The 14656-nt window shown below is 51.3% G+C and overlaps 1 long non-coding RNA gene across 1 annotated transcript; it reads left to right on the plus strand.

Moving 5' to 3' along the window:
- The first annotated feature begins 569 nt into the window (after nucleotides 1-569).
- On the plus strand, nucleotides 570-11911 carry LOC115069337. The gene is made up of 3 exons (XR_003848608.1): nucleotides 570-738; nucleotides 10287-10448; nucleotides 11834-11911. It is a non-coding gene; the product is annotated as an uncharacterized LOC115069337 (long non-coding RNA).
- The last annotated feature ends 2745 nt before the right edge of the window (nucleotides 11912-14656 follow it).

A 14656-nucleotide genomic window follows, 5' to 3' on the forward strand; every position in this document is an offset into this window, starting at 1 on the left:
TCCTCTTGATCTGTTGGCGTCAGTGTGCATTTGTTGGGGGACTCTTGCCTGTATCTGGGCCTTAGAGTCATGGAGACTGCTGTGCGGGGGAAGCTGTAGCCCGTGGGACCAGAAGCACAGTGACAACAGAAAATGATCTTTGAATGTTTGATTCCAGCTCTGTGTCCTTACTTGGGCATCGCGTTCATCAGAACCCCGGGCTGCTATACCTGAATCTGGTCTGGGAAGGTGCTGACTGAACTGAAGGAGTGTTAGCATGCAGGTCAATGTTGACGGCTCTTGCTTTGAGTTTGTGCAAACACAGGGTTGCTCTCAGAATACGTAGAAGAAAAAGTCCATGGCTTGGACTGGAAGGCAGGTTCTAAGGCCCGCCCAAGCGGGGGGACCCGGCCCCACTCACTGTTGCAGGTGGCCTCTGATGTATCTCGCGTTGATCTGACCTGGTGCTTTTCTTTCTCTGGCTTGCTCGCACACCCTTACGGATCTCCCTTCTAGAAAACGGCCTTTCCCTGCTGAGCTACGAGCTGTGTAGCTACCCAGTGACTCGAAGTGTCCAGAAACTGCAGGCGGTACAGACCTCCCACGTGACCTACGTGTCCTGTGGTGGCTGGATCCCATGGAGACGGTGCCCCAAGACTGTGTACCGGACCCAGTACCTGGTGGTGGAAGTCCCCGAGTCCAGGAATGTGACCGACTGCTGTGTGGGCTATGAGCAGCTGGGCCTGTACTGCGTCCTGCGTGAGTCCAGGGCAATGTGGGGATGTGGGGGAGGCTGGTAGGTCTCCCTGAACATACTAGATCTTTCTAGAACACTGCTCCTCAGCCTTGATTGAGCATAAAGGCCATCTGGAGGGCCACTCTCAGATTTCTGGTTCCATAGCTCAGAGTGAAGTAGATTAGCTTTTTCTCTCATCTTCTGGGGAGACACTAAGGGCTAGAAAAACTCAACAGCCCTCAGACTTGACTGTACAGTGAGGGCTCCTGGGCACCACTGACCATGCGACGCCTGCCCCTCACCCTTAGAGTCAGTGATGGAACTGGTCTGGGCATAGCATGGACATCTGTCGCCTTTAAAATCTTGAATGGCTTAGGACTGGGAGATGGCTCAGTAGTTAAGAGCACCAGCTGCTCTTGAAGAGGACCTAGGTTCAATTCTCAGCACCCACATGGCAGCTAACAACTAGCTATAGCTCCAGTTCCAGGGGATCCGACACCCTCTTCTGACCACCACAGGCGTTACACAACACGGACACACTTACATGCATGCAGGCAATACAGTCATACACATAAAATAAAAATAATAAATAATTTTTTTAGAAAAGAAGAAACAGAAGCAATGAAAGAAGTCAAGTGCAAAAAGTACCCTACATGTGAGGGAAATGTACAACATGGGTGCACTTACCTACATGCAGGCAATATACACATACACATAAATTTAAAAATAATAAAAAAAAAATTTAAAAATCTTGAGTGACTAACACACCATGGAGTTTAACTCCCAGTGGCCCAACCTCTCTGATAGTTGTAGCTGTTTTTTCTTTTAAGCCTACAGTGAAACCCTTGTTTCAGTTGAAATCCTGATCTGAACTCCACTATAAAGAGCTGGAGGGGTTGGGCCTCCCCACCTCACTGTACAGAGGCCCCAATGTCCTCTGCCCCTCCTCTGTGCAGTTATGTAGGATGTCCTGACTGGCTACTGGCGATCAGTTTGGCCACCCAGGGCCCAGCTACTATCTTGGAGAAGGGAATGTACTGATGAACTCTTCTAGAGAAAGGGTGTGTGCATGGGTGGTGTTTGCTCGTTCTGAGTCAGTATCAGATAGGAACTTGGTACAGTCAGAAGGTCCTGCCTCTCACCCCAAATGGAGGAGATGGGTCGGGAAGGGTGTCAGGAGGGGCCATGGTGAGATGTAAGGGCCGCCACCCCAGACTGAAGAAAGCACCACCTTGGGCACCCCAATGGGGAATCCCACATGACCCATCATCCCTGAGGCCCAGGGTCAAGTCACCAGCAGGTTAAGGCTGTGGTTAGACCCTCCAAACCAAGGGGTCTCTCTCCTCCCCAGACTGGGGGTTGCATGTAGGCTGTAGAGCTTCAGGTCAGCACAGTCCCCTGGAAGGCAACTTGAGCTCAGCTTGCAGAGCCCTCCCAATTGTATTCACTCTCAAGCTCCACTCCAGTGTGATGTGAGCAAAGATGGCATGGTTGACTCTTCCCACTGCTCTGTTCCAGGGGTCAGGCAAGGTGCTGGTGTGGGCAGTTTAACAGGTGTAGACCTGATAACCAGGAGGTTAAAGAATGCCAACGTCCCCAGTAGGAACCGGTTAGGGCCAGCCCACCTCAGGGCCAGCAGTCATTCTGTGTTCCCCACAGGGATACTGGAAGGGGCAGATTGTCCCTGGCCATCCTGCCAAGTTCTGGTCCTTCCTGACCTGACACCTGCTCCCTTCCCACCTTCCAAGTTCCCACCCCAAGGCTCACAGGCACCAAAGCCTGGCCAGGTGCACTACTGTTATGGTCACCCCTCTTCCTGGGTGAACTGGTAGCTTCTATTTGGTGTCAGTGTGGCCCTGAGGAGGCCCGTGGCTCTGTGGTTCAGAGCGGGTGGGCTCTGAGGTGAGCTAATAGAAGTCTGACTGTGGCCTGGCCCACCACCATTTTCTTATGTCAGCCACACTTCCTCCTACGTGTTGGCTGGTCTCCAGGCCAGAGGGGGCGTCACACGACTGAAGGTTGGGGAGGAGGCTCTGGGGAGGCTGAAACCAGCTTTTCTAGCTACAGCATCCCAGCCCACCTTACCTGCTGCACTGAAGAGAAGTTGAGGCTGGGTCCCCTCCCCGCCAGCTGCCCACCTCTCAGCCTCACTCCTTTCAACAGACCCTGTCTGGGGAAATACCTGTTGTGACATGGCCCCTACTTTTAGAGTATTAGCACCTTTAATAGGGTGGTTAAGGACTGGCTGACCTATAGTTAGAGCCCTAGTTAGGGCCCTCAGGCTTGGATGGAAACCTGGGCCCACTCTGGGGAAGTCCTGCCTTGGTGCGGCAGGGCAGGGCAGTGGTAAGGGAGTGAGGGAGAGCGGCCCTGAAGGGTAGGACAGACACGATCACTTAGCTCTTAGAAGGGCCAATATAATAACAGGAGGATGTGCCCAGAGAGGATCTCTAGTAGTGCAGAGGAGGGAAGGAGGAACATTGCACTCTTATGTGTCGTGACAGATCTTCCCAGGGTCATCGAGGACAGGCGCACCCTGGCTGGCTCTGCCCACAGGGACACAGTGCAGGAGAGGCCAGTGTCCTGACTGAGACAGTGCAGCTGGGGGCAGGCTGGGATGCAGCCCAGGCTGTTACCTCCCATTCAGATTGTAATTTGAATACAGGAGCCCATGCTCCCTGTCACCACCAAGCATTAGAAGCTGAAGTGGGAGCTTTAAGCTGAGCTTTATTCAGAGAGCCAGTGACCTGGGAAGGCTGTGAGTTACAACCCTAGAAAACTGCCTTCTGTCTCCTCTCCAGCCAGCAGGCTGTGTATGATACACAGAGAGGCAGCCAATCATAATGGAGCTCGGCCCTGCCCTTTGCTCGGGTGATCAGCCTTGTGCCTGGATGCGGGTCTGTGCCTCTCTCTTTGTCACCCCTTTAAGTCTTTCCTCATTCTGTGGACGTTTGGGCTCAGACACTTCCTTTGTTTTCTTTAGAAATGGTTTTAAATTACATTTATTTATTTATCTGTTTGTATGTGTGTTTTTGGGTTGTATGTGTGTCACGTGTGTGTGTGTGTGTGTGTGTGTGTGTGTGTGTGTGTGTGTGTGTGTGTGTGGGTCGTGTGTGTGTGTGTGTGTGTGTGTGTGTGTGTGTGTGTGTATATTTGTAGGTCAAAGGACACCTTGTGGGAATTCACTCTCTCCTTCCACCATGTGGGTCCCCAGGATCAAACTCAGGTTGTCAGGCTTGGTGACAAGTGCCTTTACCCTTTAACCAATGAGCCGTCTTGCTGGTCTATCAGGCTTGATCTCACAGAGACCGGCCTGCTTCTGCCTCCTGAGTTCTGGGATTAGAGGCGTGCATCACCACACCTGGCCCATCGGGCATTTCCTGAAATGCTGAGTCAAGTCAGTGTCTGCTGGTATCAACTTTGTACTCCTCCAAGAGCATCTGGGCTGGAGATGGGGTCGGAGATAATGGAGAACAAAAATGCCATTAGCAGTTCTTTCCTGTTAAGCTATTAATAATGCATCTGTGTAGATTCCTTTCTCTAATGTGGAATACCAGAGTTCCCTATCCCTCCCTTCTGTCCCCAGCAAGGACCGTTTTCAGTCTGCCCAGTGCACCCTGCTATAAGAAAGCCTGTGCCACCTGAGGGTAGTGTCCCCTGTGAAGGTAGCAGGAAGGACATTTCAGAGCACCGTGGAGGTCAGCGGCGACAGGAACAGAGGCTCCCCTGTCACCCTCAGTAGCCTGAAGGGTTAAGACCCTCCATTCAGCTCAGCAAAACCAGAATTTGTGGCTTCAACCCAGAAAGGAATTTCAGGGTGAGTCAATAGGAAAAAGAGTTGGAAATTTATTAAAGGAGATTATAGATTTCAGCCAGGAAGGTTCAGGACAAAAAGGTGGTGCTCAGGAGAGATAAGACATGCCCAAGTGTGGGCGTGGACATGGGCATCTCAAGGGAGAGTGGCAATTAAATCCTTCACGATGGGCATGCGTATGAGTCTAAACAATTTTTATTCATTTATTTTAAAAAATATCAGCAAACACTGGTTTCCTGATGGAATTCTCAGGAGTTAAATTCTGTCCTACCCCGATCTAGCTGTAGCGTGTCTTCATATATAACACACATTTTCTTTCTTAAAACTTTTATTTAAAAATTGCTGTTATATTTAAATTTTTAAATTTATTTTTATTATATGCGTATGAGTATTTTGCCTACATGTATGTAAATGCATGGGTGCATGTAATGCCCATGGAGGCTGGCAAAGGACGTCAGATCCCCTGGAACCAGAGTTACAGATGGCTGTTAGCCACCATGTGGGTGCTGGGAACAGAACACTGATCCTCTGCTCTGCAAGAGCAACCAGTGCTCCCAGTCACTGAGCCATCTCTCCAGCCCCTATGTATATGATTTTGGTGGTGCTCAGATCACATTGCTCAGAAAGTAATACACAATAAGGCTTAAAGGTTAAAAAACTTTCTTCTGTAAACAAAGTTGTATGTAAGGTGGGTTTCAGTGGGTGTTGGTTAGGGTTAGGAATGAGGGGGTGCTGAAAACCGCTCAAGGCTGTAGATCGTGTTGTTCCTAAGTAAGCAGTATGGTTTGTTCATCGTCTTAGGCATCTCTGAGATGTCTGTAGGAAAACACACATTGTCTCGTAGGCAATTTGGGCTTTATTTGTGGTTTCTGAGGTCTCCTGCCTTTACGAACAGAAAAGGAAAATTGGTGCTGGGATGAGGAGGTGCTTTTCTTTCCCACACCAGTATCATTCCCCCCATCTGTCTTTACCCTGCCTCAAGGACACTGGGGTTCCCCTTAGGGAGGGCTGTGCTGGTGTCAAGGCTTGGTATGGGCGCACCCCATGGGGCCACTGTGGTTTCCTTCCTCTTTGAGTGCTGCTTATGAGCGCTCCAGTCTCCCGGGTTCTGCGTTCAGGGGCATCCCCTCGGACAACTCAAAGCTGCCTGCTCCCAGGTGTGGGCAGCATAGCTTTCCCCACGATGTTTGAAGTGAGTTTTAAGATGGCTTAGTCAGTGACACTTCACCACAGGCTGGGCTGCTCGAGTCAGGTGTGATAGTCCCAGCAACCAGGGCTCTGGGGTGTGCAGAGTGAGGCTGGGCCAGGACTGGGCCCACAGGCATCGGGGAAGACAGAGACAGGACCAGACACTCTTTCCTCTGCCTGAGTGTGGATGACGCTCGCCTCCATCATCTGGTGCCTGAGTCTCAGCATCACATTCCCAGCCATCAGCACAACCCCAGACATTGTCTCTTTCCTCCCACTCAGCGTGCAGCCATCTGAAACAGGGAAATGACTCACAGGCACACATACTGTAACTTCCAAAGTCGCTGTGTCAGCACTTGAATACAACACTGTCAGACATACATTCATTTATTTAAAATTTTAAAATACAGTTACAAATGTGAACTCACCAGCTATACAGTTGGAAGTAAAAAAAAGTGTGTGTGTGGAGGGGGATACTGCAAAGCCTGCCTCAAAGGTCACCTCAGTGACGTCTCCTTCTCCTGGATCCCCAGGGCCGGCATTGCACAAGAGTCTAGTTGTCCAGTTCGGGGACATTCTTTCACCACTTAGCAATTCTCCAGAATGTCAATAACTATTACACCAGTGTATGATTTAGTGGCCTCGGGGCATTACCTCATAGAGCTGTATCAGTGCCTATTAAGCAATATTGCCACTCAGCATTCAGTTGTTTCTAATTTCAGTTATAAATCCTGCTGCGTGTGATGGACATTGTGTGGTGCAGTTGCTGTGGAGCCTGAGTTGGATTCTGCCCTCAGGATATATTTGAGGAGACGGAGCTCTGTCCAGTGGCACTGGTTCTGTGTGGCCCTCTCTACCTGCCCAATATCTTTGCAAACTCTCTTACTGCTTGTGTAAACCCAGGACACCCCCAATCTCCCATCCCCATGCAGATGCCCAGGGACCCCCTTGTCCTGACCAGGCTGAGAAGCTGAGAGAAAGAGGAGGAAGTCAGAGGGAACACACTCTCCGGTGGGTTCCACAGCCCTGGGCAACTTTGGAGGCTGTGGTCCAAACAGGAATCTCGGCTGCTCTCTGGCTGAACTGAGACTGGCTGGCTTACCAGGCACTGGGCAGCTGTTTCTTTGTTTGCTTTAAGTTGGGAAGGAAAGGAGATTTTTCACTTTCTACCAGGTTTACTGGCTACTCCCTTCTCCCTTAAGGGCACGAACGGGCTTAGTCACCAGCCTCAAGGGAGGAAGGGGATTCCCAGCAGCATCCAAGTTGAGATGAAGAATTTTAGATTCCAAAACACTGCTGTTGTTAGGAAACCATTGTTAGTAGTCAAGTTTTTCTTTTTCTTTTTTGGGGTGTGTGGAGGTCAGAGAATAATCTCAGGTGTCGTTCCTCAGGCCCCATCCTCCTCCCTCCTCTTTTTTTTTTTTTGAGACAAGGTCTCTCACTGGGCTGGAACTCTGCAGTTGGGCTAGGCTGGCTGGCCAGTGAACCATCAGGATCCTCTTGTCTGAGACTCCCTAGTGCTGGGATTACAAGTATACATCACCGTGTCAGACTGTTTTCACCTGGGGTCTGGGACTTGAACTCAAGGTCCTGTTGCTTGTATATCAAGCCCTTTATCCACTGATCCATTTCCCCAGCCTGAAGCTAGATTTTATGGATGGAATACATTTTCTTTTTATTTCAGCAAATCTTTTAAATTTCAAATTGTCCACTGAAAGCATGCCAAGATCTTATAGGCCAGTTTCTTCCAGCATCAGCATCCTCTGTCACTAGAGTATGCTTGCCCAGTCAAGAGTCCAGAACACAGTCAGTCATCAGACTTCATGTTATATTGGGATTCTGCCACCCCTCAGTTGTTTCTGTTTTCTGTGGCCACCTTACCATCTGCTCTCACATCTGCTTGGCCTGAGGCCCTTGGTGTTCACAGTGGCAGAAGAACCTGCTTCCTGTTCTTGGCTCCCAGGCTGCACAGAGATCCTTCATTCCCTTGTGGGGCTGCGAAGGCCTCCAGTTCCCAGCTCAGTCCTTTCTCCTGGACCTAAGGATGCTGTAGAGTTATCTAGATGCTGAGGAAATAAAGGACAAGCCCAGGAGAAATAGTAAAGGACAGTGTTACTGATCATGAACTTCCACAATATGAATTGACTGGCAAGACGCAAGGCTCAGGCTTTCCTGAGCAGAGTCAGTGCACTAACCTGGCTCTGGCTGTTCTTGGGATGTGTTCCTAACAGGAGCGGGCCCTTTTCATCAACTACAGCAAGTTCTGGAGACCCAAGAGGATTGTCTCCGAGACAGTGGCCCCTTGAGACTGCCTTTGCATCCCTCCAGGGTCCCCTGCTCTGTGGGGGTGTCTCCAGAACACACTTATCAACTGGTGTTGTCTGAAGTCCCTGGCACTTGAGGGGCCTGACATGGTGGTGCTGCTGAATACCATGAGGGGCGTTGGTAGATGCATTTCCTTTGAATGCATCTGGGCAGGAGCAGAAGTCTGAATGGCACCCACAGTGCCCTGGTGCCCATCACTAGGTGCTGGGCACAGATGCTGCCAAGTGCCCCTGCCTTCCCCGGTGCTGACACGGGCTCCGTTTCCCTTCCAGTGCCCGCCCCTTTGACCGCGTCCCCATGCTTACACCAACCTCCTTCCTCCTGGGGAACCAGGCCCTGGCTGGTCGAAGCTGGCTCCCCCTTCTTAGATGTTCCACAAGCTCCTCTGGGACTCTGCGTCTGGCCAGCATGTCACATTGTCCCCTACCCGAGGTCTCCCCCAGCACGCCCCCTGGGCTCAAGTTTCTCATTGTGTGCTCTCTAACCCCGGAAGAGTGCCAAGCCTGGACTCCTGGTCAGTTCCCCTGTGGGTCTTGTGGACAAGTACTTTCAGGCCTTTCTAAGAGATCTAAAACCAGTTCTCCCTGATAACCCTCCACGGCTTCCCCTGGGCCCTGGCTGAGGTTCTGGTCACTAGGGCTTGTTTGTGACCCCAGCTGTCCCTGGCTCCTTGCCCACCATTCCTGCCCCTGCAGCAGTTCACCTTCATTCTCTGTCAGCCCCACTTCTGTCTGGAGCTGAGTTCAGCGAACTGACAGAGCACTGTGTGGACAGCCCTGGGGCCAGGCAGCCGCAGCCAAGCTGACTGACCTCAGTCAACCTCTTGAGTGGATGCAGCAGGGTGCCACGCTGGGCCTCTCCTCACTGGTATCCGGCAGCACGTCAGATTGCATTCATGGCTGGACTAGGGCCTCCCAGGGCTGCTGACCTCACAGCACACCATTGCCCCTGCCTTCCTCCCACCCGTGAGGAGGGAGTCAGGAGGGCACCCAGAGCAGCCTCACAGCCCTCCTGAGGCTCCTCCTCATACATCCCTTCCCTTCTGTGTGAGCATCCCGGCCTTATCCCTGGGACCCTCTGCAACTTGCCATCAGGTCCCGCATCTCTCTCTGAGGCCCCTCCCCTCCCAGATCACTCCCCAGCAATCGGAAGCCTCTACCATGAGTTACTCTGATGCTTTTCCGCAGGAAGCAGGGCAGCAGAGGGCAGGGAAAGGAGAAGGTGGTGCCATCATTGTACTGACCCTAGCCGGGAAGGCTGTCTGTGAAACTCCAGGCAGCTCTAGTGCCCACAGTAGCCTGAGGAGTACGGGAGAAAGGGGCTCAGAGCTGGCCAGGGTAGAGAATCTGAAGGCACTGAGTGTCCCTCTTACCACGAGACCCCAGGTGTCTGGGCCCCTCCTACAAGAAGGGACTCTGTGGGTCGACCCCTCCGTCTTCACTCAAGCCCGTGGACTTGCTCCTCCTGCTCCTTGACCCACAGGCCCTTGCTTCAGAGCTGAGGATGCAGGCCTGCTGTGGGCATCCCTAGGCCAGGTGCAGCCCTCTCTAGAGGGCTGCCTTCCCTGACCCCACCTGGCCTTGCCTGACCCCTGAGGATCTGACCCTGCTCACCTTCCACAGGTTCACAGCATGCTGTTCCCCTCTGGAATTCAGTTACTAAGTCTGGGACACTGCCTGGATCAGCTTTTACTGAGTGCTCAGTGAGTGAGTGAGTGATAAGCACCGGAAGTAGCATGGGTCCCAGAAGACGGACTGAGCCTCCCTGAGGCTTGGAGGGTCAGGAAGCCCTTAGGACCCCCCTCCCCAGAACCCACCCTGATGGGAAAGATGGCCAGTGATGTCCCAGTCAGTGCAAGTGAGCCTCTAATAGGGCTGGCCAGGGCCAGCCTCTGTCCCACTGGAGAGACCCCCGAACAGGATGCCTGGTGCCTCTGAAGGTGGCATCAGCCCTGGGCATGCGGCCCTCCGAGCCCGCCCAGGCTGCCACCTCCTATATCTCTTTTGTTGGGTTTTTGAGGGTCTCATGTATCCCAGTTGACTCTGAACTTGCCATTTAGCCAAGGATGGCCTTGAACTTCTCTGATCCTTCTGCCTGTGCTGGGATTATAGGTGTGTACCGCCACACCCCGTTTTACTAGGTGCTAGGGATTGAACCCAGGTCTTCATGCCTATAGGCAAGTACTCTGCCAGCTGAGGCTGCTTCTTTTAATGCCAACATCCTTAACTCGTCTCCTCCCCCCAGCCCTGAATCGTTCCGGGGAGTTTGCATCGAGACCCGGGGGGTGCCCGACAACAGAGCCAGCTTCGCCCAGCTCACCGTGCAGCTTGGACACTGACTGTCCCGGAGTTCAGAAGTGCTGTCCCTGGTCAGAAGGCCACCACTGTGTAGCTGCCGCACCCCCAGGTAGGGCTGCAGCGAGGAGGGTCTCGGGAGTCCCTAGACTGGGGAAATGTGTGGGGGTTGGGGGGAGCTGTCTAGAAACAGCAGTCATGACTTTCTTGGGAGCCTGCAACTGGTCCTGGGCAGGGGCTGCCCTTCCCCAGAGCTGGTCCCTAGCATCTTCAGAGAGTGAATGGGAAGACAGCCCTGGCAGCAGAGCCATGATCCTTTGCCAGACTGGGAAGCCCTGGAAGCTGCAGGTGGGCTTGTCAGAGCTGTGCCCCTGGGGGACACGTAGGCCTGGTTGCTCCACAGATATGGTAAAGCCTGACCTTCTTCTTCCAAAGCTCAGAGCACCTGCCGGTGGCCTGACTTGTCTGGAAAGTTTTCTCTGCTCAGGGGCTGTACCATGAGCAGGATTGGGCCAGTTTTCAGAACCAAAGAAATACAGAATACTAATGTGTGTGTGTATATATATTTGCACCCACAATAGTGTACATACTATATTGTCCTATTAGCATAGATAAAGCCATAAAGTTATAGCATATGCAATAGCAAGCATTAGATATATAAATCTACGTCAATTACATCCCTGAGCTGCAGCGGGGCCCCCATATACAGAGGTTCTGCATCCAAAGTAGTTAAAAGTGGTTTTGTTGCTGATGTGGGTACAGTAGGCCCGCGGTGGGCACATTGGATCTATAGAGACATTTGTTTTAATCATCATTCCCTAAGCAATCTATATAACTGACTTACAAGCGTTTGCCTTGCACTGGGCGTGTAAACCATCTAGAGAAGATTAGAGCGTTTGGGAGGAAGTCCGTAGTTACGTACCATCCCTCTGCCCCCCACTTTCCAGGAAGGTCTTGAGCATTTGTAGATTTTGGGGTCTCCAGGGAGTCCTGAAACCCACACTCACTGATGCTGAGGGGTAACTGAACAGACTGTGGGTGTGAATGTTATAAGCAGTACACATTACAGTAGCCATCGTGAATAGCATCATATATTGATAAAGTGTCAAGTATTTGCACTATCCAACTCTACGGTATGGCATATCTAACAGAGCCCATACTCTCTTACATAGAGCACTGTGTATCACACTACTTTGTATCAGCATGAAGAAGCGGTAGTGGGTGGACCCTGATTTTACACACCAGGGCAACGTGACACTGTGTCTAGAGCACTAGGCTGGAACGCATCCCAGGTGTAACTCTTCAAGGGAAGGTGCTGGCTTTGGCTCCCTGGTCTTTGGCCCATGACAGGTAGGAGCTGGTGGACTTTGTAGCCTCAGGAAGGAGAGGAATCAGGGAGGTACACACAGAACGGTGGCCTCCTGCCTTCCAGGCCTGCTGACTACTCTGTGGCCCTGCCCTGTGCCGGAGGTTGTAACCTCAGCATCTGCCATCTAGGTGCAGAGAAAGGCCTGGGGAGCTGGTACAATGTGACCGTGCTGGTGAAGATGGGCTTTGACGACCTGCAGCGAGAGGACCCCGGGCTCCGGAACCACACCCGCCTCCTCTACTCCTTGGTGAGTATTATGCTTACAAACAGCCTGCCCCTATTTGGGCAGCCTGCTGTGGGCAGAGAGGAAGGGCAGACCTCCCATCAGTGTCCTCAACGACTGACCTGAACCAAACTTGAATTCTTAATTAAAAAAAAAAAAATCAGCCTCACCTGTAATTTCAGTCCTTGGGAGGTGCAGTCAGGAAAGTCAGGAGGTCAAGGTCATCCTCGACTACATATCAAGCTCAAAGCCAGCCTGGGCTATATGAGACTGTTTCAAAACAAAAACAGTAAAACAAAAACAAAAAGTCAAGTAGATGTAATGGACAGGCAGTGGCGTGCTCATGATCAGGGTGAAACTGGATGAGTTCTGTTGTATATGTGATCATACTTGGCCTGGTGTGGAACATGGACTGCCCTTTCTTCGGATGGTCTGTTGATAAGATGAACGGGCATCACCGTGGGGATAGCCTCAACCCTCAGTCACAAAGCCCCGAAGTTCTTGTTTTTACTTTGTTGAATCCTGCTGGCCCACTCTGTCCTGGACCACGCTATGGCCACAACTGGAGACTGGACTTCCACCCACTCTGTGTTCACTTTTGGGAGGTCTCAGTAGCATCCCTGGCCTCTACCGAAGGAGGCCAGTAGAATTCCCCAGTGTGACAACCAGAAGTGTCCTCAGGCAGCACCTACTGTCCCCTGGGGTCAAAGCCTCCCTGGAAGAGACCACTGGGATGCAGCCACATCATCGGACAGCCGTGTCCAATCAGGATGTCCTTCCACGCCAGGGTTGTTCCAGCCTTGGGGGTCCCAGAATGACAAGGCGTCCTCTCCTGGCATGCTCCCTTGGGTGGTGCCGCTCTCCAGTGCTGCTCAGGAGATCCTGTGCTCTGCTGATGGGTCTCTGAAGTGCAGTGAGTTCAGAAAGGGATAATTTCCATTCTGTACCTTCAGACTCTATGGGTATGTTCTATGGGTGCCAGACCCAGGTTGGGATCCCTCCTCAGTCTCTCTAGATCAGCCCCCAGGACAGCGAGGAGCAGACAGGGCATGCCTACTATGCCCTGGCCTCTGTGAGGTCACACTGCCAAGGAGGTATTCTGTAACCTCACTTTTGCTCAGGAACTCCTTAACTTCCACCAGTAGAAGGCTTCTGTTTTCTCTTGACTTGTTAAGGGGCTGTCCAACTGGCCAGTAGGAACACAACTCTGCACGCCAGGGTGCTTGAGTGCAAATCCTATTTGGGCCACCTGTTTTGTGACCTTGGACAGATTATTTTAACCACTCTCTGCTTCAGGTATTTCATCCAATAAACAGAAAAGCCATAGTCCTGCCTTTAACGATGGCTGTGACTTAAATAGCACTTGTGGCAAAACACCAAAGAAAGTCAAGGAAGGCAAGGTTTATTTGAACTTGTAGTTTGAGAAGATAGTTCTTCATGGTGGAGAAGGCAGGCCTGTGGGGCAGCTGATCACACCGCATCCCCACTCAGGAAGCAGAGAGATGCTCAATTTGCTTTCTCCTTTAAAAAAAAAAATTTGGTCTTTTTGAGACAGGGTCTCCCTGTAACCCCAGCTGGTCTGGAGCTTGCTATATAGACCAGGCTGACCTCCACCTCACAGAGATCTACCTGCTTCTGCCTCCTGAGTGCCATGCCTGGCAGCTCTTTTTTTCACTCAGTCTAAGACCCCAGCCCATAGGATGGTATCACCCACATTCAGGATGGGTCTTTCCACTTCAGTCATCCCAGTCTAGAAACTCCCTCACAGGCACACCCAGAGACTTGTCTCCTAGGATCTAGATTCTGTCAACTTGACATTAACCACCACAACCTGCATGAAGAGTTTAAAGTGGTTCCTGACACACAAGTCCTGAGATGGTTGTTTCTCTAACCCCATGGTTTCTTCCCTCTGGAGGGAGCTGGCTTGCTCTGGGCTGCAGCAGGTGCTGGCTCCTGGGCCCCAACTAAGGGTTTCCATTGGGGGTGGGTGGATCTTGGGCCTGCCTTCTGAGGTAGTTACATGCTGTCTCGTGGGAAGGCTCCAGCTCTCTGGTCCCATAGGGTCAGGTCTGTTTACAAACCTGCTTTGGAAACACTAGTCAGGCCCTGCAGTGCCAACTTGCCTGGCTTCCCCAGGGTTGAGAGGTCAGGATACAGATGAATTCTATGAAATGGGTAAAGAGATAATTTAAATTTAATCTCAAAAGGAATCAGATGTCCAGGAGCTGGAGAGATAGCTCAGCGGTTAAGAGCACCGGCTGCTCTTGAAGAGGACCCAGGTTCAATTCCTAGCACCCACATGGCAGCTGACAAGCAGTTCCAGGGGAATCTAACACCTTCCTCTGACCTCCATGGGCAGTGCATGACATGGGTGCACTTACATGCAGGCAATACACTCATACACTAAAATAAAAATAATAAAGTATTTAAAAAAAGAATCAGATGTGTTGCAGGTTCATCTGTACTGTCACTTTTTATGGTTGAATAAGATTTAATTGTGTATATAGGCCACTTTTCCTTATTCATCTATTGGTAAACATTTAGGTTAAGTCTATATTTTGGCTGTTATGACTAGTGCTTCAAATACAACAGATGCCCCTTCAATATACTAACTCCTTTTCTTTTGGATATATACTCAGTAGTGAGATTACTATCTGGTACAGTAGTTCTAGTTCAGATTTTCTAAGGACCTTGCATCGGTTTTTCCATAAAGGCGGTACTAGTTTAC

The sequence above is a fragment of the Nannospalax galili genome, unplaced genomic scaffold, assembly GCF_000622305.1.
Source record: "Nannospalax galili isolate Female #2095 unplaced genomic scaffold, S.galili_v1.0 scaffold652, whole genome shotgun sequence".
NCBI classification, from domain to species: Eukaryota; Metazoa; Chordata; class Mammalia; order Rodentia; family Spalacidae; genus Nannospalax; species Nannospalax galili.